Genomic DNA, 18,149 nt, shown 5'->3' with positions numbered 1-18,149 from the left:
GGCATTTCTGCAGCCCAGTCCACATATACAGCCTTCCTTTGATAATGTTGCATATGTAGTGTAGATCCTTGCTTGCGAGTACTTTGGATGAGTACTCACGGTTGCTTTGCTCCCCCTTTTCCCCCTTTCTTTTTCTTTCCGGCTGATGCAACCAGATGACGGAGCCTAGGAGCCAGATGCCACCGCAGATGCTTACTACTACGTGGAGGCCGCCGATGACCAGGAGTAGTTAGGAGGCTCCCAGGCAGGAGGCCTTGCCTTTTTGATCGATGTTGCTTTTGTGCTAGCCTTCTTAAGGACTACTTGTTAAACTTATGTCTGTACTCAGATATTGTTGCTTCCGCTGACTCGTTTTTATTCAAGCTGATGTATTCGAGCCCTCGAGGCCCCTGGCTTGTAATATAAAGCTTGTATTATTTTAATTTGTGTCTAGAGTTGTGTTGCGATATCTTCCCGTGAGTCCTTGATCTTGATCGTACACATTTGCGTGTATGATTAGTGTATGATTGAATCGAGGGCGTCACAAAGAAACTACCAAGGCGGCAATGAGGGTGGAGGCCGCCCCCCCTGCTAGGTGCGCCCCCTATCTCGTGGGCCCCTTGGGAGTCCACCGACCTACTTCTTCCTCCTATATATACCCATGTACCCCAAAAACATCAGAAGCGACCATGAAAAGCTATTTCCACCGCCGTAACCTTCTGTATCCGCGAGAACCCATCTTGGAGCCTTTGCCGGCGCTCCACCAGAGGGGGAATCAATCACGGAGGGCCTCTAAATAATCTCCAAGGCCTCTCCTGTTAGGTAACGTAGTAATTTCAAAAATTTCCTACGCACACGCAGGATCATGGTGATGCATAGCAATGAGAGGGGAGAGTGTTGTCCACGTACCCTCATAGACCGAAAGCGGAAGCGTTAGCACAAAGCGGTTGATTTAGTCGTACATCTTTACTATTCGACCGATCAAGTATCGAACATACGACACCTCCGAGTTCAGTACACGTTCAGATCGATGACGTCCCACGAACTCCGATCTAGCATAGCTTTGCGGGAGAGTTCCGTCAGCACGACGGCATGTTGACGGTGTTGATGATGCTACCAACACACGGCTTCACCTAAGCACCGCTATGATATTACCGAGGTGGAATCTGGTGGAGGGGGGCACCGCACACGGCTAAGAGATCAAGAGATCAATTGTTGTGTCTAGAGGTGCCCCCTTGCCCCCGTATATAAAGTAGCAAGGGGGAGGCCGGCCAGCCTTGGGTCGCACCAAGGAGGGGAGGAGTCCTCCTCCTAGTAGGAGTAGGACTCCCCTCTTTCCTAGTCCAACTAAGAAAAGGAAGGGGGAAGGAAAGGGGGGCGTGCCCCCCTCCCTAGTCAAATTCGGACCCCCCATAGTGAGGGGGCGCAACTGCCCCTTGTGGGATGTCTTCCCTCTTCCCTATGGCCCATGTAGGCCCAATAGTCCCCTGAGGTTTCTGATAACCCCCTGGCACTCCGATAAATACCCGAATCACTCGGAACATTTCTGATGTCCGAATATAGTCATCCAATATATCGATCTTTACGTCTCGACCATTTCAAGACTCCTCGTAATGTCCCCGATCTCATCCGGGACTCTCAAATACCTTCCGTACATCAAAACACATAAACTCATAATATAACCGTCATCGAACTTTAAGCGTGCGGACCCTACGGGTTCGAGAACTATGTAGACTTGACCGAGACACGTCTTCGGTCAATAACCAATAGCGGAACCTGGATGCTCATATTGGCTCCCACATATTCTACAAAGATCTTTATCGGTCAAACCGCATAACAACATACGTTGTTCCCTTTGTCATCGGTATGTTACTTGCCCGAGATTCGATCGTCGGTATCTCAATACCTAGTTCAATCTCGTTACCGGCAAGTCTCTTTACTCGTTACGTAATACATCGTCATGCAACTAACTCATTAGTTACAATGCTTGCAAGGCTTATAGTGATGTGCATTACCGAGTGGGCCCAGAGATACCTCTCCGACAATCAGAGTGACAAATCCTAATCGCGAAATACGCCAACCCGACAAGTACCTTTGGAGACACCTGTAGAGCACCTTTATAATCACCCTATTACGTTGTAACGTTTGGTAGCACACAAAGTGTTCCTCCGGTAAACGCGAGTTACATAATCTCATATTTATATGAACATGTATAAGTCATGAAGAAAGCAATAGCAACATACTAAACGATCAAGTGCTAAGCTAATGGAATGGGTCAAGTCAATCACATCATTCTCCTAGTGATGTGATCCCGTTAATCAAATGACAACTCATGTGTATGGTTAGGAAACTTAACCATCTTTGATTAACGAGCTAGTCAAGTAGAGGCATACTAGTGACATTATGTTTGTCTATGTATTCACACATGTATTATGTTTCCAGTTAAGACAATTCTAGTATGAATAATAAACATTTATCATGAAATAAGGAAATAAATAATAACTTTATTATTGCCTCTAGGGCATATTTCCTTCAGTATCCCACCTGCACTAGAGTCAATAATCTAGTTCACATCGCCATGTGATTTAACACCAATATTGATACATGTATATGATTAACACCCATAGTTCACATCGTCATGTGACCAACACCCAAAGGGTTTACTAGAGTCAATAATCTAGTTCACATTGCTATGTGATTAACTCCCAAAGAGTACTAACGTGTGATCATGTTTTTCTCGTGAGAGAAGTTTAGTCAACAGGTCTGTCACATTCAGAGCCGTATGTATTTTGCAAAAATATTCTATGTCTACAATGCTCTGTACGGAGCTACTCTAGCTAATTGCTCCCACTTTTAATATGTATCCAGTTTGAGACTTAGAGTCATCTGGATTAGTGTAAAAGTTGCACCGATGTAACTCTTTATGACAAACTCTTTTATCACCTCCATAATCGAGAAACATTTCCTTAGTCCTCTCTAAGGATATTCTTGACCTCTGTCCAGTGATCTACTCTTAGATCAAAATTGTATTCCCTTGCCAAACTCAGGACAGGGTATACAATAGGTCTGGTACACATCATGGCATACTTTATAGAATCTATGGCTGAGGCATAGGGAATGACTTTCATTCTCTTTCTATCTTCTGTCGTGGTCGAGCTTTGAGTCTTACTCAACTTCACACCTTGAAAAATAGGCAAGAACTCCTTCTTTGACTGTTCCATTTTGAACTACTTCAAAATCTTATCAAGGTATGTACTCATTGAAAAAATCTTATCAAGCGTCTTGATCTATCTCTATAGATCTTGATGCTCAATATGTAAGCAGCTTCACCGAGGTCTTTGAAAAACACTTATTCAAGTATCCTTTTATGCTATCCAGAGTTTCTATATCATTTCCATTCAACAATATGTCATCTACATATAGTTTTTAGAAATGCTACAGAGCTCCCTGAGGGAGTCCTGGACTAGGGGGTGTCCGGATAGCTGAACTATCATCATTGGCCGGACTCCAAGACTATGAAGATACAAGATTGAAGACTCCGTCCCGTGTCCAGATGGAACTTTCCTTGGTGTCGAAGGCAAGCTTGGAAATACAGATATGTAGATCTCCTACCATTGTAACCGACTCTGTGTAACCCTAGCTCTCTCCGGTGTCTATATAAACAGGAGGGTTTTAGTCCGTAGGACGAACAACAATCATACCATAGGCTAGCTCCTAGGGTTTAGCCTCCTTGATCTCATGGTGGATCTACTCTTGTACTACCATATCATCAATATCAATCAAGCAGGAGTAGGGTTTTACCTCCATAGAGAGGGCCCGAACCTGGGTAAAAACATTGTGTCCCTTGTCTCTTGTTACTCGGGACCCCCTACCCGAGATCCGCCGGTTTTGACACCGACATTGGTGCTTTCATTGAGAGTTCCTATGTGTCGTCACCTATAGGCCCAATGGCTCCTTCGATCATGAACAACAACACGGTCCTGGGCGAGACTTTTCTCCCTGGACGGATCTTCGTATTCGGCGGCTTCGCACTGCGGGCCAATTCACTTGGCCATCTCGAGCAAATCGAAAGCTACGCCCCTGACCATTAGGTCAGATTTGGAAGTTTGAACTATACGGCCGACATCCGCGGAGACTTGATCTTCGACGGATTTGAGCCGCACCCGAGCGCGCCGCACTGTCATGATGGGCATGATTTAGCTCTGCTGCCGGACAGTGCCCTGGAGCCCGCACAAGAGTCCCCTCTGACCCTCAACTCGGAGCCGACCGCGCCGATCGAGGATGGGTGGCTAGACACCGCCTTGGGGGCTGCTACCTCTACGGCGATGGAGCCGAATACTGACCCTGTCCCTTGTGAAGCTCGTGACTCCGAGGTGCTGGACTCCTTGCCGGACTCCGAACCTCCCGCGCCTCTTCCAATCGAATCCGATTGGGCGCCGATCATGGAGTTCACCGCTGCGGACATCTTTCAGCACTCGCCTTTTGGCGACATCCTGAATTCGCTAAAGTATCTCTCTTTATCAGGAGAGCCCTGGCCGGATTATGGTCAGGACGGTTGGGATGCGGACGACGAAGAAATTCAAAGCCCACCCACCACCCACTTTGTAGCCACTATCGACGACTTAACCGACATGCTAGACTTCGACTCCGAAGACATCGACGGTATAGACAACGATGCCGGAGACGACCAAGAACCAGCACCCATAGGGCACTGGAAAGCCACCTCAACTCATGATGTATATATGGTGGATACACCTAAAGGAAGCGATAACGAGGAACAACGGGACGCTGCGAAGGATAATCCCCCCGAAAAACAGCCGAAACGGCGACGCAAGCGCCGCCCAAAGTCCCGCCTCGACAGCGACCCAGCCATAGAGCAAGGAGAACCGGTGGACGACGAACATACCCCCAAGCAACCATCCGAACAGGATGAATTGGACAAGCAACCCATCCCCGGCGAAAACAACAGTCCGGATGATCTCACGCCGGACACATCGTCGAAGCAGAAGAACCTCCACAAAAGGCTCGTCACCACTGCACGAAGTCTGAAGAAGCAGAAGCGGAAGCTCAAAACAGCGGAAGACGTACTCAGAATGAGATGGAGCAAAGTACTCAAGACCGCAGACAAATACCGTGATAGTCACCAAGCAAAGACCTACCCGAAGCGCAAACTGTTGCCCGAATTTGACGCCGAGGCCGTAGAGCCCCCACACTCAAAAAACAAAGAGGTCGCCCGGTCGGATAGACGACCACATGACAAATAAAGAGCGGCAAGCGGCGCCGCACACAAACCGACACGTGATCCACATGAGGATCCTCGCAAAAAGGATGGCCCGGTCATGTCCATCTATGGGCCAGGAAATCAAGCTCCAGAAAGCAACACAACACTCGAGTATTCGAAAATCACGGCACACCCAAATACAGGGGCGCCGCACACCCCCTATGTTTCACCGATGAGGTACTGGATTATGAATTTCCAGCGGGATTCAAGCCCGTAAACATAGAGGCATACGACGGAACAACAGACCCCGGAGTCTGGATTGAGGATTACATCCTACACATACATATGGCTAGAGGAGATGACCTCCACGCCATAAAATACTTACCCCTCAAGCTCAAAGTGCCAGCCTGGCATTGGCTCGAAAGCCTCCCAGAACATACCATTGGAAGTTGGGAAGAGCTCGAGGATGCGTTTCGGGCAAATTTTCAGGGGACTTATGTCCGCCCTCCGGATGCAGGCGATTTAGGTCATATAACTCAACAGCCCGGAGAGTCAGCCCGCAAATTCTGGAACAGGTTCCTCACCAAAAAGAACCAAATAGTTGACTGTCCGGACGCCGAAGCCTTAGCAGCCTTCAAACATAACGTCCGAGACGAATGGCTCGCTAGACACCTCGGCCAGGAAAAGCCAAGAACAATGGCCGCACTAACAAGCCTCATGACCCGCTTTTGCGCAGGAGAGGATAGCTGGCTGGCAAGATGCAGCACCAGCGACCCAAGTACATCCGAGGTCAGGGATGGAAATGGGAAACCACGACGCAGAAAGGACCAGCGCCGGACTAAGGGAAATGACCCAAAGAGCATGGCAGTCAACGCCGAATTCAAAAGCTCTCGGCAGAACAACAAAACACTGCCTCTCAAGGACAATAGCGACGAGCTATCTAACATAAACAAAATCTTGGACAAGATATGCCAAATCCACAGCACCTCCGGGAAACCTGCAAACCATACCCATAGAGATTGTTGGGTCTTCAAACAGTCCGGCCGACTTAATGCCGAACACAAGGGGCTCGAAACACCAAGTGAGGATGATGACGAACTCCACAAGCAGAGCACCGGCAAACAAAGGAACTTCCCACAAAAGGTCAAAACAGTAAACTCACTTCATGCGACAACAGGCAAAAATGGAGCGGCGCCCACTAAAGTACGCGCCGCACGGTCCACCCCAGCGGAGTCCCGACACTGGATGTCAAAACCGATCACCTTCGACCATTAGGACTACTCCGGAAGTATCCGGAACATAGGATGGACTGCTCTGATATTAGATCCTATAATCGACGGACTACAATTTACACAAGTCCTAATGGACGGCGGCAGTGATCTAAACCTACTATCTCAGGATACAATCCGGAGAATGGGGATAGACCCAACCAAAATACGCCATAACAACACTTCCTTTAAAGGAGTGATGCCAGGTCCATGGGCCATTGTACGGGCTCTCTACCACTAGAAGTTGTGTTCGGTTCATCCGACAACTCCCGTCGCGAAAAGCTAATCTTCCACATCGCCCCATTTAAAAGTAGCTATCAAGAACTATTGGGACACGAAGCTTTCGCCCGCTTTAATGCAATACCACATTATGCATCTCTTTCACTTAAAATGCCCGGTCCACGAGGCATTATTTCATTAAAAGGAAACTTTGAGTGTCCCTCGAATACGGAAGAACGTGAGACTGCCTTAACAGCCACACACTAATCCGGCTTTTCTGATCAAAGCCCCTAAACAGGTCATTCAGACCCCGGACACGGTTAGGCGAGTCTGGTACAAATAAACAAGGGGCTTACTAGCCGCGTACCCCCTTACAAGGGGCTGCACGCATGTACAATAAAAGACAATAAAGCTTAATTTTATTTGTTTTTTGAATTATATTCTGTTTATACATTTTTCGCATGACCCGTTTTTCAAACTAAGTTCTTCTATTTTACAGATGAACACCGTGCTACGCCCGTCCAGGATACGGCACAACGGAGACACAGGCGCAGACGTGCAGTAGGGACCCGTTACAAGGATTCTTTTCAGATTAAGACCCTGCGTAAACCTTTCTCACTGTCTCTTGTTGATACACATCCCCCGGTTCCTCACTATAACCGAGGAGGAGGCTGGCGTTTTGGCATCGGCCGCGTCAGAAATCTTTGCGCGTACCTGGACACTAGGGGCTTAGGGCATTGCTCTGCCCGTTTTCATAAAGACCGAATACCTTAGGGAGTGTTCGGCGTCTCGAGTTAGGCCTTATATGCATCAGCTCCGAATCATGTCTTTGGTCGAATGTTGGGTTTGCCCGGCTCCTGTGTTTTGCTACCTTACGTTCCGCTCTATCGGCTAACGCGGCAGAGGAGAACTACTGCGATTGTGCCCTGGTTCATCTAGGTGAGCACCTTAGTAGAGAAAGCCGAAAACTGACTGTCATGATATAGCGAGAGATTGGTCAACCAATCGATCGACCACCGGAATGTTTAGAATTCCTCCGCTTTAATGAAGGACCGTTTCCCGGTCAGGCACATACGCGCCCCGAAATCCGGAGAGCGTAGTGCCCCTAGGGACTATATAGTAGCCCCACCATTGAACTCCTATGGCTAAGTGAAAGTGATAAAGCATCATAGTCCGGTTGCCTAGTTTGCTACACTATCACCTCCTTCACAGGACCAAGACGTTGGATTAAGTGTGAACATGCGCTCCTTTTGGCAAACACCCCCGCACTATGTGCGTGGGGGCTGAAGCCGAAGACTGCCATCTTTCAGGTTATATATACATATATGTTAACGGCCGCACAGGAGGAATTTCAACACTTGAACGCACAAGTATAAAAAGCCCTTATATTATATTTGAAACATGGTTTCACAAATCATACATGTCATTTGAACATAACGTCTTTCGAGCACTGCCTCTCTATTAAACGAGCGCCCTGCAGGACTTCCTCAAAATAGTGTTCGGCTGGCAATCGGCTTCTGTCCGAGTCTTGGGACGCAACGTCGGTGGCCTCCATCTCTGCCCAGTATGTTTTGACACGGGTGAGTGCCATCTGTGCACCCTCTATGCATGCCGACCGCTTCATCGTCTTGATATGCGACACCGCATCAAGGAATTGCTGCACCAAGCCAACATAACTCTTCGGCTCGGGCCTTTTCGGCCACAGATGAGCCACAACATCCTTCATGGCAAGTCCGGACAACCTATTCAGCTCAGCACACTCAGCCAACCGATTGGTTAATGGAAGTGGACGGTCCGGACTATGGAATTGAGACCAAAGAAGCTCTTCCATTCTGTGATCCTTTTGGCCTCGGAAGTGTGCGACTGCGTCCGCTGCACTCGCCGCCAAATTCAGATAAGCATCCTCTGCACCCCACAACTGGCCCAACTGAGCATACTTCGGATCTGTGAACTTCCCACGCAGCAAAAAGGGCATTCCAGCCGCAATATCCCCGGCTTGACGTAGCTCCTCCTTTATAGCTCTCATCGCAGAGCGGGCATCCTTGGCTTCGGCGGTGGCCTTCTTCAGGTCCTCTTGCTCCGCTCGGCGTTCCCTTTTAAGAAGCTCGCAGCGGTCGGTAGCATTCTTCAGCTCCATGACCATCTTGGCCATTTCGTCCCTGCTTCGGCAGTGAGCAGCCTGTTCGGCTTTTAGCTCTTCGGCCGCCTTCAAGGCAGCCACATTACTTTTTCTGGCTTGCTCCTTGGTTCAGGAAAGCTCCGCCCGAAGATCCTCCATAGCAGCGACACCATCTGCATTAAGCATACATGAAGTAAGGCACTAGCGTCAAGCTCCCTTACTAGGTGTCCGCGGAGAAGCCACATACCTTGTGACTCGTCAAGTCGCTTATTGACCAGCGCGATGTCCGCATCTGCAACGTCAAGTTGCCGCTTCAGTTCGGCAACTCTGTCAGTCCGGCTGGCCACTGAACGCTCCGCCACCTGTATAGGAAGGGCGACATCTTATAACTGAGATTACGATCCTCGGCACGCCGTCACTTTTGACAACGTACCGAGTCTTAGGGGCTACTATCTATACAGGGCGCATTCTATATGCAAAACTGTTAGAAGGTATATCATTTTCGCGTACCTCAAACCCCGTCATTAAACTTCTGACGGCTTCATGCAATCCACTCTCAGCGGATGAAATCCTTTCGATCACCATACCCATTAATGCACGGTGATCTTCTGAGATAGATGCTCTCTCGAGCAGATCCTTCAGCTCCTCCGACCGTACACTAGTTGGTGCCGGACCTCTCGGCCCTGCCGGACTCGGGGAAACCCTCCGCGACGACACCTCAGGGTCGTCCGCCCCGCCTGACGGTGCGGCGGATGGAGGCGTTTCGCTCTCCATCATCTCCGGACAGAGATCCCCCAAAGATGAGCTCTGCTGAGAAGGGCTGAGATCCGAAACAAGGTAAAAAACTTTGGTTATCTTCAGAAATAAAAACAGGGATGTCCTTTATTACAAAACTCCCCTTTCTACTTACGGCTCGCTGGAGGGCTGATTCCCTTGGGCAAATAGTGCGGCCAGGGCTTCCCCGAGCGCAGGACCCTCTGGTGAAGATTTCTTCCCCCGCTTTGAGGCCTTGGCCTCCGGATCTTCAGAAGCGGTCCTCTTCTCCCCTTGGAGGGGGGGATTCCCGATCCCCCCTTCCTTAAAAGCCTCCTTAGCGGAGGCGGTAGCTTTCCTGTTCCCCCCTTCGCCCTCTTCCAAAGGTGCAACCTCCAGCATCCTGGTTAATACGGGATCCGGCGTGGTCTCAGGGAGGGGGGCCGGATACCGTATCAGTTTTGCTTTTGCTATCCACTCCTGTTCAAGGGATAGCTGGTTAAAGGGAAAGTTTATGATAAGTGTATGGACAGTGTGTCCGGGCACATGACTACTTACTTGAGTATCCGGGCGATTGCAACTCAGGCCTGCGTCCTTGGTCAAGTCCGGACACATCTCTTGTGATCCGAAGAACAGTTTATACATCTCCACAGGCGTCGCACCCATGAAGTGTTGGAGAGCTTGCGGTCCCTCCGGATTGAATTCCCACAGGCGGAGGGGACGATGTTTGTAGGGCAGAAGGCGTCGAATCAGCATGACCTGCGCCACTACGACCAGATTGATCTCCCTCTCTTGGAGGTCTCGAATACGGCCCTGCAATAATGGCACGTCCTTGGACGGTCCCCAGTCAAGCCCTTTGTTGACCCATGACGCCAGCCGTTGTGGAGGGCCCGAGCGAAAGGCGGGCGGCGCCACCCATTTGGTGCCCCTGGGAGCGGTGATGTAGAACCACTCCTGTTGCCACAAACCGAGCTCCTTTTGAAAAAAGCCCTCGGGCCACGGAGCGTCAGCTCTCTTGCTTATAACTGCCCCTCTGCACTCTGCCTGCCGCTCCTCAATCATCTTCGGCTCGACGTTGAAGGTCTTGAGCCACAATCCGAAGTGAGGAGTGGTGTGGAGGAAGGCTTCGCATACGACAATGAACGATGAGATGTGGAGGATGGACTCTTGATCCAAGTCATGGAATTCCAGCCTATAATAAAATAGGAGCCCCCTTACGAAGGGGTCCATCGGGAAGCCTAAACCCCGATGGAAGTGAGACACGAACACCACGCTCTCACCAGGCTCGGGAGTGGGAATGACTTGCCCTTGGACGGGCAGCCTATGTGAAATCTCGGCTGTTAGATACCTAGCGTCTCTCAGCTTTAACACGCCTTCCTCCATGATGGAAGAGGGCATCCACCGACCCTGTAGGTCGGAGCTGGACATTGTCGAGGGTCCGAAGCGCCTGAATCTGGAGCCTTGGGTGTTGGAGCTCGGGGCGAGGGGTGGATTCGATTGAAGATTGAAGAAAAGGAACAGGCCTTGGTCTCATTATAAAGGGGCTGAATACCGAGAGCCGTCTCCGTAACCGTTTGGGACTCGCCTTCGATGGAGGGGGCATGCCAATGGGAGCGGTTGGGTTACCCACGTCCGTATTGATGAGAATCCCGGAATAAGGGGACACGATCTCTGCTGTGACAAGACGTGCCAAGGAAACTGCTTCGCTAAACGCGCTGAGGTGGAACAATAAAAACGATTCGAGTAAAGGCTTGGTCGTGGTGTGACGTCATGCCACGAAATATGTCAGCAGATTGAACTTGTGTAAATATTATTCTCTCTATGGTGGTATGTGGAATTTATTTTGCAGAGCTGGACACTATCCTGGTGTTCAAAATCTTCTATGAATTATTCGGAGGAGGAACCCTCCTTGCAATGCCGAAGACAATATGCGCGCCGGACTCGTCGTCATTGAAGCCTGGTTCAGGGGCTACTGAGGGAGTCCTGGACTAGGGGGTGTCCGGATAGCCGAACTATCATCATTGGCCGGACTCCAAGATAATGAAGATACAAGATTGAAGACTCCGTCCTGTGTCCGGATGGAACTTTCCTTGGCATGGAAGGCAAGCTTGGCAATACGGATATGTAGATCCCCTACCATTGTAACCGACTCTGTGTAACCCTAGCCTTCTCCGGTGTCTATATAAACCGGAGGGTTTTATTCCGTAGGACGAACAACAATCATACCATAGGCTAGCTTCTAGGGTTTAGCCTCCTTGATCTCATGGTAGATCCACTCTTGCACTACCCATATCATCAATATCAATCAAGCAGGAGTAGGGTTTTATCTGCATCAAGAGGGCCTGAACCTGGGTAAAAACATCGTGTCCCTTGTCTCCTGTTACCATCCGCCTAGACGCACAGTTCGGGACCCCCTACCCGAGATCCGCCGGTTTTGACACCGACACTCCCACTCACTTTCTTGTAAATACAGACTTCTCCAAAAGTATATATAAAACCATATGCTTTGATCAACTCATCAAAGCGTATATTCCAACTCCAAGATGCTTGCACCAGTCCATAGATGGATCGCTAGAGCTTGCACATTCTGTTAGCACCTTTAGGATTGACAAAACCTTCTGGTTGCATCATATACAACTCTTCTTCAATAAATCCATTTAAGGAATGCAGTTTTGACATCCATTTGCCAGATTTCATTAAATTTGGGAATTGCTAACATGATTCGGACAAACTTAAGCATCGATACGAGTGAGAAAATCTCATCGTATTCAACACATTGAACTTCTCGAAAAACCTTTTGCTACAAGTCAAGCTTTGTAGATAGTAACACTACTACCAGTGTCTGTCTTCCTCTTGAAGACCCATTTATTTTCTATGGCTTGCCGATCATCGGCCAAGTCCACCAAAGTCGACACTTTGTTCTCATACATGGATCCTATCTCAGAAGTCATGGCCTCAAGCCATTTCGCGGAATCTGGGCTCATCATCACTTCCTCATAGTTCGTAGGTTCGTCATGGTCAAGTAACATGACCTCTAGAACATGATTACAGTACCACTCTGGTGCGGATCATACTCTAGTTGACCTACGAGGTTTGGTAGTAACTTGATCTGAAGTTACATGATCATCATCATTAGCTTCCTCACTAATTGGTATAGGAGTCACAGGAACAGATTTCTGTGATGAACTACTTTCCAATAAGGGAGCAGGTACAGTTACCTCATCAAGTTCTACTTTCCTCCCACTCACTTCTTTCGAGAGAAACTCCTTCTCTAGAAAGGATCCATCTTAGCAACGAATATTTTGCCTTCGGATCTGTGATAGAAGGTGTACCCAACAGTTTCCTTTGGGTATTTTATGAAGACACACTTCTCCGATTTGGGTTCGATCTTATCAGGTTGAAACTTTTTCACATAAGCATCGCAGCCCCAAACTTTAAGAAACGACAACTTTGGTTTCTTGCCAAACCACATAAGGCATCGTCTCAACGGATTTTGATGGTGCCCTATTTAAAGTGAATGCAGCTGTCTCTAATGCATAACCCCAAAACAATAGTGGTAAATCGGTAAGATACATCATAGATCGCACCATATCCAATAAAGTGTGATTGTGACGTTCAGACACACCATTATGCTGCGTTGTTCCAGGTGGCGTGAGCTATGAAACTATTCCACATTGTTTTATATGAAGGCCAAACTCATAACTCAAATATTTTCCTCCATGATCAGATCGTAGAAACTTTATTTTCTTGTTACGATGATTCTCCACTTCACTCTGAAATTCTTTGAACTTTTTCAAATGTTTCAAACTTGTGCTTCATTAAGTAGATATACTCATATCTGCTCAAATCATCTGTGAAGGTTAGAAAATAACGATACCCGCCACGAGCATCAACACTCATTGGACTGCATACAATGATATGTATTATTTCCAACAAGTCAGTAGCTTGTTCCATTGTTCTGGAGAACGGAGTTTTAGTCATCTTGCCCAAGAGGCACGGTTTGCAAGCATCAAATGATTCATAACCAAATGATTCCAAAAATCCATCTTTATGGAGTTTCTTCATGTGCTTTACACCGATATGACCCAAAAGGCAGTGCCACAAATAAGTTGCACTATCATTATCAACTTTGCATCTTTTGGCATCAATATTATGAATATGTGTATCACTACAATCAAGATCCAACAAACTATTTTCATTGGGTGTATGACCATCGAAGGTTTTATTCATGTAAACAGACCACCAATTATTCTCTGACTTTAACTGAATAACCGTATTGCAATAAACATGGTCAAATCATATTCATGCTCAACGCAAACACCAAATAACATTTATTTAGGTTTAATACTAATCCCAAAAGTATAGGGAGTGTGCGATGATGATCATATCAATCTTGGAACCACTTCCAACACACATCGTCACTTCACCCTCAACTAGTCTCTATTTATTCTGTAACTCCTGTTTTGAGTTACTAATTTTTAGCAACCGAAGAAGTATCAAATACCCACGGGCTACTATAAACACTAGTAAAGTACACATCAATAACCTGTATATCAAATATACCCTTGTTCACTTTGCCATCCTACTTATCCACCAAATATTCAGGGTATTTCCGCTTCCAGTGACCATTTCCTTTGCAGTAGAAGCACTCAGTTTTAGGCTTTGATCCAGCTTTGGGCTCCTTTCATGGGAGTGAAAACTTGCTTGTCATTGTACTTGAATTTCCCTTCCTTTCCCTTTACCCTTTTCTTGAAACTAGTGGTCTTGTCAATCATCAACACTTGATGCTCTTTTCTTGATTTCCACCTTCGTCGATTTCAACATCACGAAGAGCTCGGGAATCGTTTTCGTCATCCCTTGCATACTATAGTTCATCACGAAGTTCTAGTAACTTGGTGATGGTGACTAGAGAACTCTGTCAATCACTATTTTATCTGGAAGATTAACTCCCACTTGATTCAAGTGATTGTAGTACCCAGACAATCTGAGCACATGCTCACTAGTTGAGCAATTCTCCTCCATCTTTTAGCTATAGAACTTGTTGGAGACTTGAGATCTCTCAACTCGGGTATTTGCTTGAAATATTAACTTCAACTCCTGGAACATCTTATATGTTCCATGATGTTCAAAACATCTTTGAAGTCCCGATTCTAAGCCATTAAGCATGGTGCACTAAACTATCAAGTAGTCATCATTTTGAGCTAACCAAACGTTCGTAACGTCTGCATCTGCTCCTGCAATAGGTTTGTCACCTAGTGGTGCATCAAGGACATAATTCTTCTGTGCAGCAATGAGGATAATCCTCATATCACGGATCCAATCCGCATTATTGCTACTAACATCTCTCAACATAGTTTTTCTCTAGGAACATATCAAAATAAACATAGGGAAGCAACAACGTGAGCTTTTGATCGACAACATAATTTGCAAAATACTACCAGGACAAAGTTCATGATAAATTAAAGTTCAATTAATCATATTACTTAAGAACTCCCACTTAGATAGACATCCCTCTAATCATCTAAGTGATCACGTGATCCAAATCAACTAAACCATGTCCGATCATCACGTCAGATGGAGTAGTTTTCAATGGTGAACATCACTATGTTGATCATATCTACTATATGATTCACGCTCGACCTTTCGGTCTCAGTGTTCCGAGGCCATATCTGTATATGCTAGGCTCGTGAAGTTTAACCTCAGTATTCCGCGTGTGCAACTGTTTTGCACCCGTTGTATTTGAACGTAGAGCCTATCACACCCGATCATCACATGGTGTCTCAGCACGAAGAACTTTCACAACGGTGCATACTCAGGGAGAACACTTATGCCTTGAAATTTAGTGAGAGATCATTTTATAAAGCTACTGTCGAAATAAGCAAAATAAGATGTATAAAAGTTAAACATCATATGCAATCAAAATATGTGACATGATATTGCCATGATCATCTTGCGCCTTTGATCTCTAGTACTGCCATGATCTCTATCGTCACCGGCACGACACAATGGTCTCCATCATCTTGATCTATATCAATGTGTCATCATATGGTCATCTCGCTAACTATTGCTCTTGCAACTATTGCTATCGCATAGCGATAAAGTAAAGCAATTAGTTGGTGCTTGCATCTTATGCAATAAAGAGACAACCATAAGGCTTTTGCTAGTTGCCGATAGCTTCAACAAAACATGATCATCTCATACAACAACTTATATCTCATCACGTCCTGACCATATCACATCACAACATGCCCTGCAAAAACAAGTTAGACGTCCTCTACTTTGTTGTTGCAAGTTTTACGTGGCTGCTATGGGCTGAGCAAGAACCGTTCTTACCTACGCATCAAAACCACAACGATATTTTGTCAAGTTAGTGTTGTTTTAACCTTCGCAAGGACCAGGCATAGACACACTCGGTTCAACTAAAGTTGGAGAAACTGACATCCGCCAGCCACCTGTGTGCAAAGCACGTCGATAGAACCAGTCTCGCGTAAGCGTATGCGTAATGTCGGTCCGGGCCGCTTCATCCAACAATACCGCCTAACCAAAGTATGACATGCTAGTAAGCAGTATGACTTGTATCGCCCACAACTCACTTGTGTTCTACTCGTGCATATAACATCTACGCATAAAACCAGGCTCGGATGCCACTTTTAGGGAACGTAGTAATTTCAAAAATTTCCTACGCACACGCAAGATCATGTATGCGTAGCAACGAGAGGGGAGAGTGTTGTCCACGTACCCTCATAGACCTAAAGCGGAAGCGTTAGCACAACGCGGTTGATGTAGTCGTATGTCTTCACGATCTGACCAATCAAGTACTGAACGTACGGCACCTCCGAGTTCAGCACACGTTCAGCTCGATGACGTCCCATGAACTCCGATCCAACAGAGCTTTGCGGGAGAGTTCCATCAGCACGACAGCGTGTTGACAGTGTTGATGATGCTACCGATGCAGGGCTTCGCCTAAGCACCGCTATGATATTACCGAGGTGGAATCTGGTGGAGGGGGCACCGCACACGGCTAAGAGATCAAGAGATCAATTGTTGTGTCTAGAGGTGCCCCCCTGCCCCCGTATATAAAGGAGCAAGGGGGAGGCAGGCCAGCCTTGGGGCGCACCAAGGAGGGGAGGATTCCTCCTCCTAGTAGGAGTAGGACTCCCCTCTTTCCTACTCCAACTAGGAAAAGGAAGGGGGAAGGAAGGAGAGGGAAAGGAGAAGGAAGGGGGGCGCCCCCCACCCTAGTCCAATTCGGACCCCCTATAGGGAGGGGGCGCAACTGCCCCTTGTGGGCTGCGTTCCCTCTTCCCTATGGCCAATGTAGGCCCAATAATCCCCCTCGGGTTTCCGATACCCCCCCCCCCAGCACTCCGATAAATACCCGAATCACTCGGAACCTTTCCGATGTCCGAATATAGTTGTCCAATATATCGATCTTTACGTCTTGACCATTTCGAGACTCCTCGACATGTCCCCGATCTCATCTAGGACTCCGAACTACCTTCGCTACATCAAAACACATAAACTCATAATATAACTGTCATCGAACTTTAAGCGTGCGGACCCTACGGGTTCGAGAACTATGTCGACATGACCGAGACACATCTCCAGTCAATAACCAATAGCGGAACCTGGATGCTAATATTGGCTCCCACATATTCTATGAAGATCTTTATTGGTCAAACCGCATAACAACATACGTTGTTCCCTTTGTCATTGGTATGTTACTTGCCCGTGATTCGATCGTCGGTATCTCAATACCTAGTTCAATCTCGTTACCGGAAAGTCTCTTTACTCATTCCATAATACATCATCATGCAACTAACTCATTAGTTACAATGCTTGCAAGGCTTATACTGATGTGCATTACCGAATGGGCCCACAGATACCTCTCCGACAATTGGAGTGACAAATCCTAATCTCGAAATACGCCAACCCAACAAGTACCTTCGGAGACACCTGTAGAGCACCTTTATAATCACCCAGTTACATTGTGATGTTTGGTAGCACACAAAGTGTTACTCCGATAAACAGCAGTTGCATAACTCCATGGTTGAACTTAAGCATAATGCACAAACCTCAAAACACAAGCACTTCTCCTTTGTTCTAGAATCTTTCGTATCATAATTACCCATTTTTTCTAAATGAATTGCCATTATTTGTTTTTACTTTATGTTTTACAATGCACAACCCCATGAATGTTAACATTTTTATAAAACTATTTGATTTTGAATGAGATGAACTATAAGAACTAAATGAACATCTACATCATGCATATATGACTCAAAGCTTTACATGCTATAGTGTGTATTTATTCATAATTTGGTTTCCAAATCTCATGCGTTCAATGCATGATTACCTTACTAGTTTTGATTAGAGTAGCAAATTTCACGCGGCCGCGGGTATATCAAAATGTAGGGTCCATGCATCATTGCCTTTTGGTCGAACCTACGTCCACAATTTTTTGTACGTATATCTCCACTGGTCCCCGAACCCAAAATGTTGCCTCATTCTCGTAAAACCAAGTGGCCCACACATATTTAAGGTGTCGACTCGAACTGAATCCCTCTCCCGTTTACTATGACGTGGCCCC

Source organism: Triticum aestivum, chromosome 6B (genome assembly GCF_018294505.1).
Source record: "Triticum aestivum cultivar Chinese Spring chromosome 6B, IWGSC CS RefSeq v2.1, whole genome shotgun sequence".
Lineage (NCBI taxonomy): Eukaryota > Viridiplantae > Streptophyta > Magnoliopsida > Poales > Poaceae > Triticum > Triticum aestivum.
The sequence above is the reverse complement of the archived record's forward strand: the minus strand, read 5'-3'. Positions refer to the sequence as shown.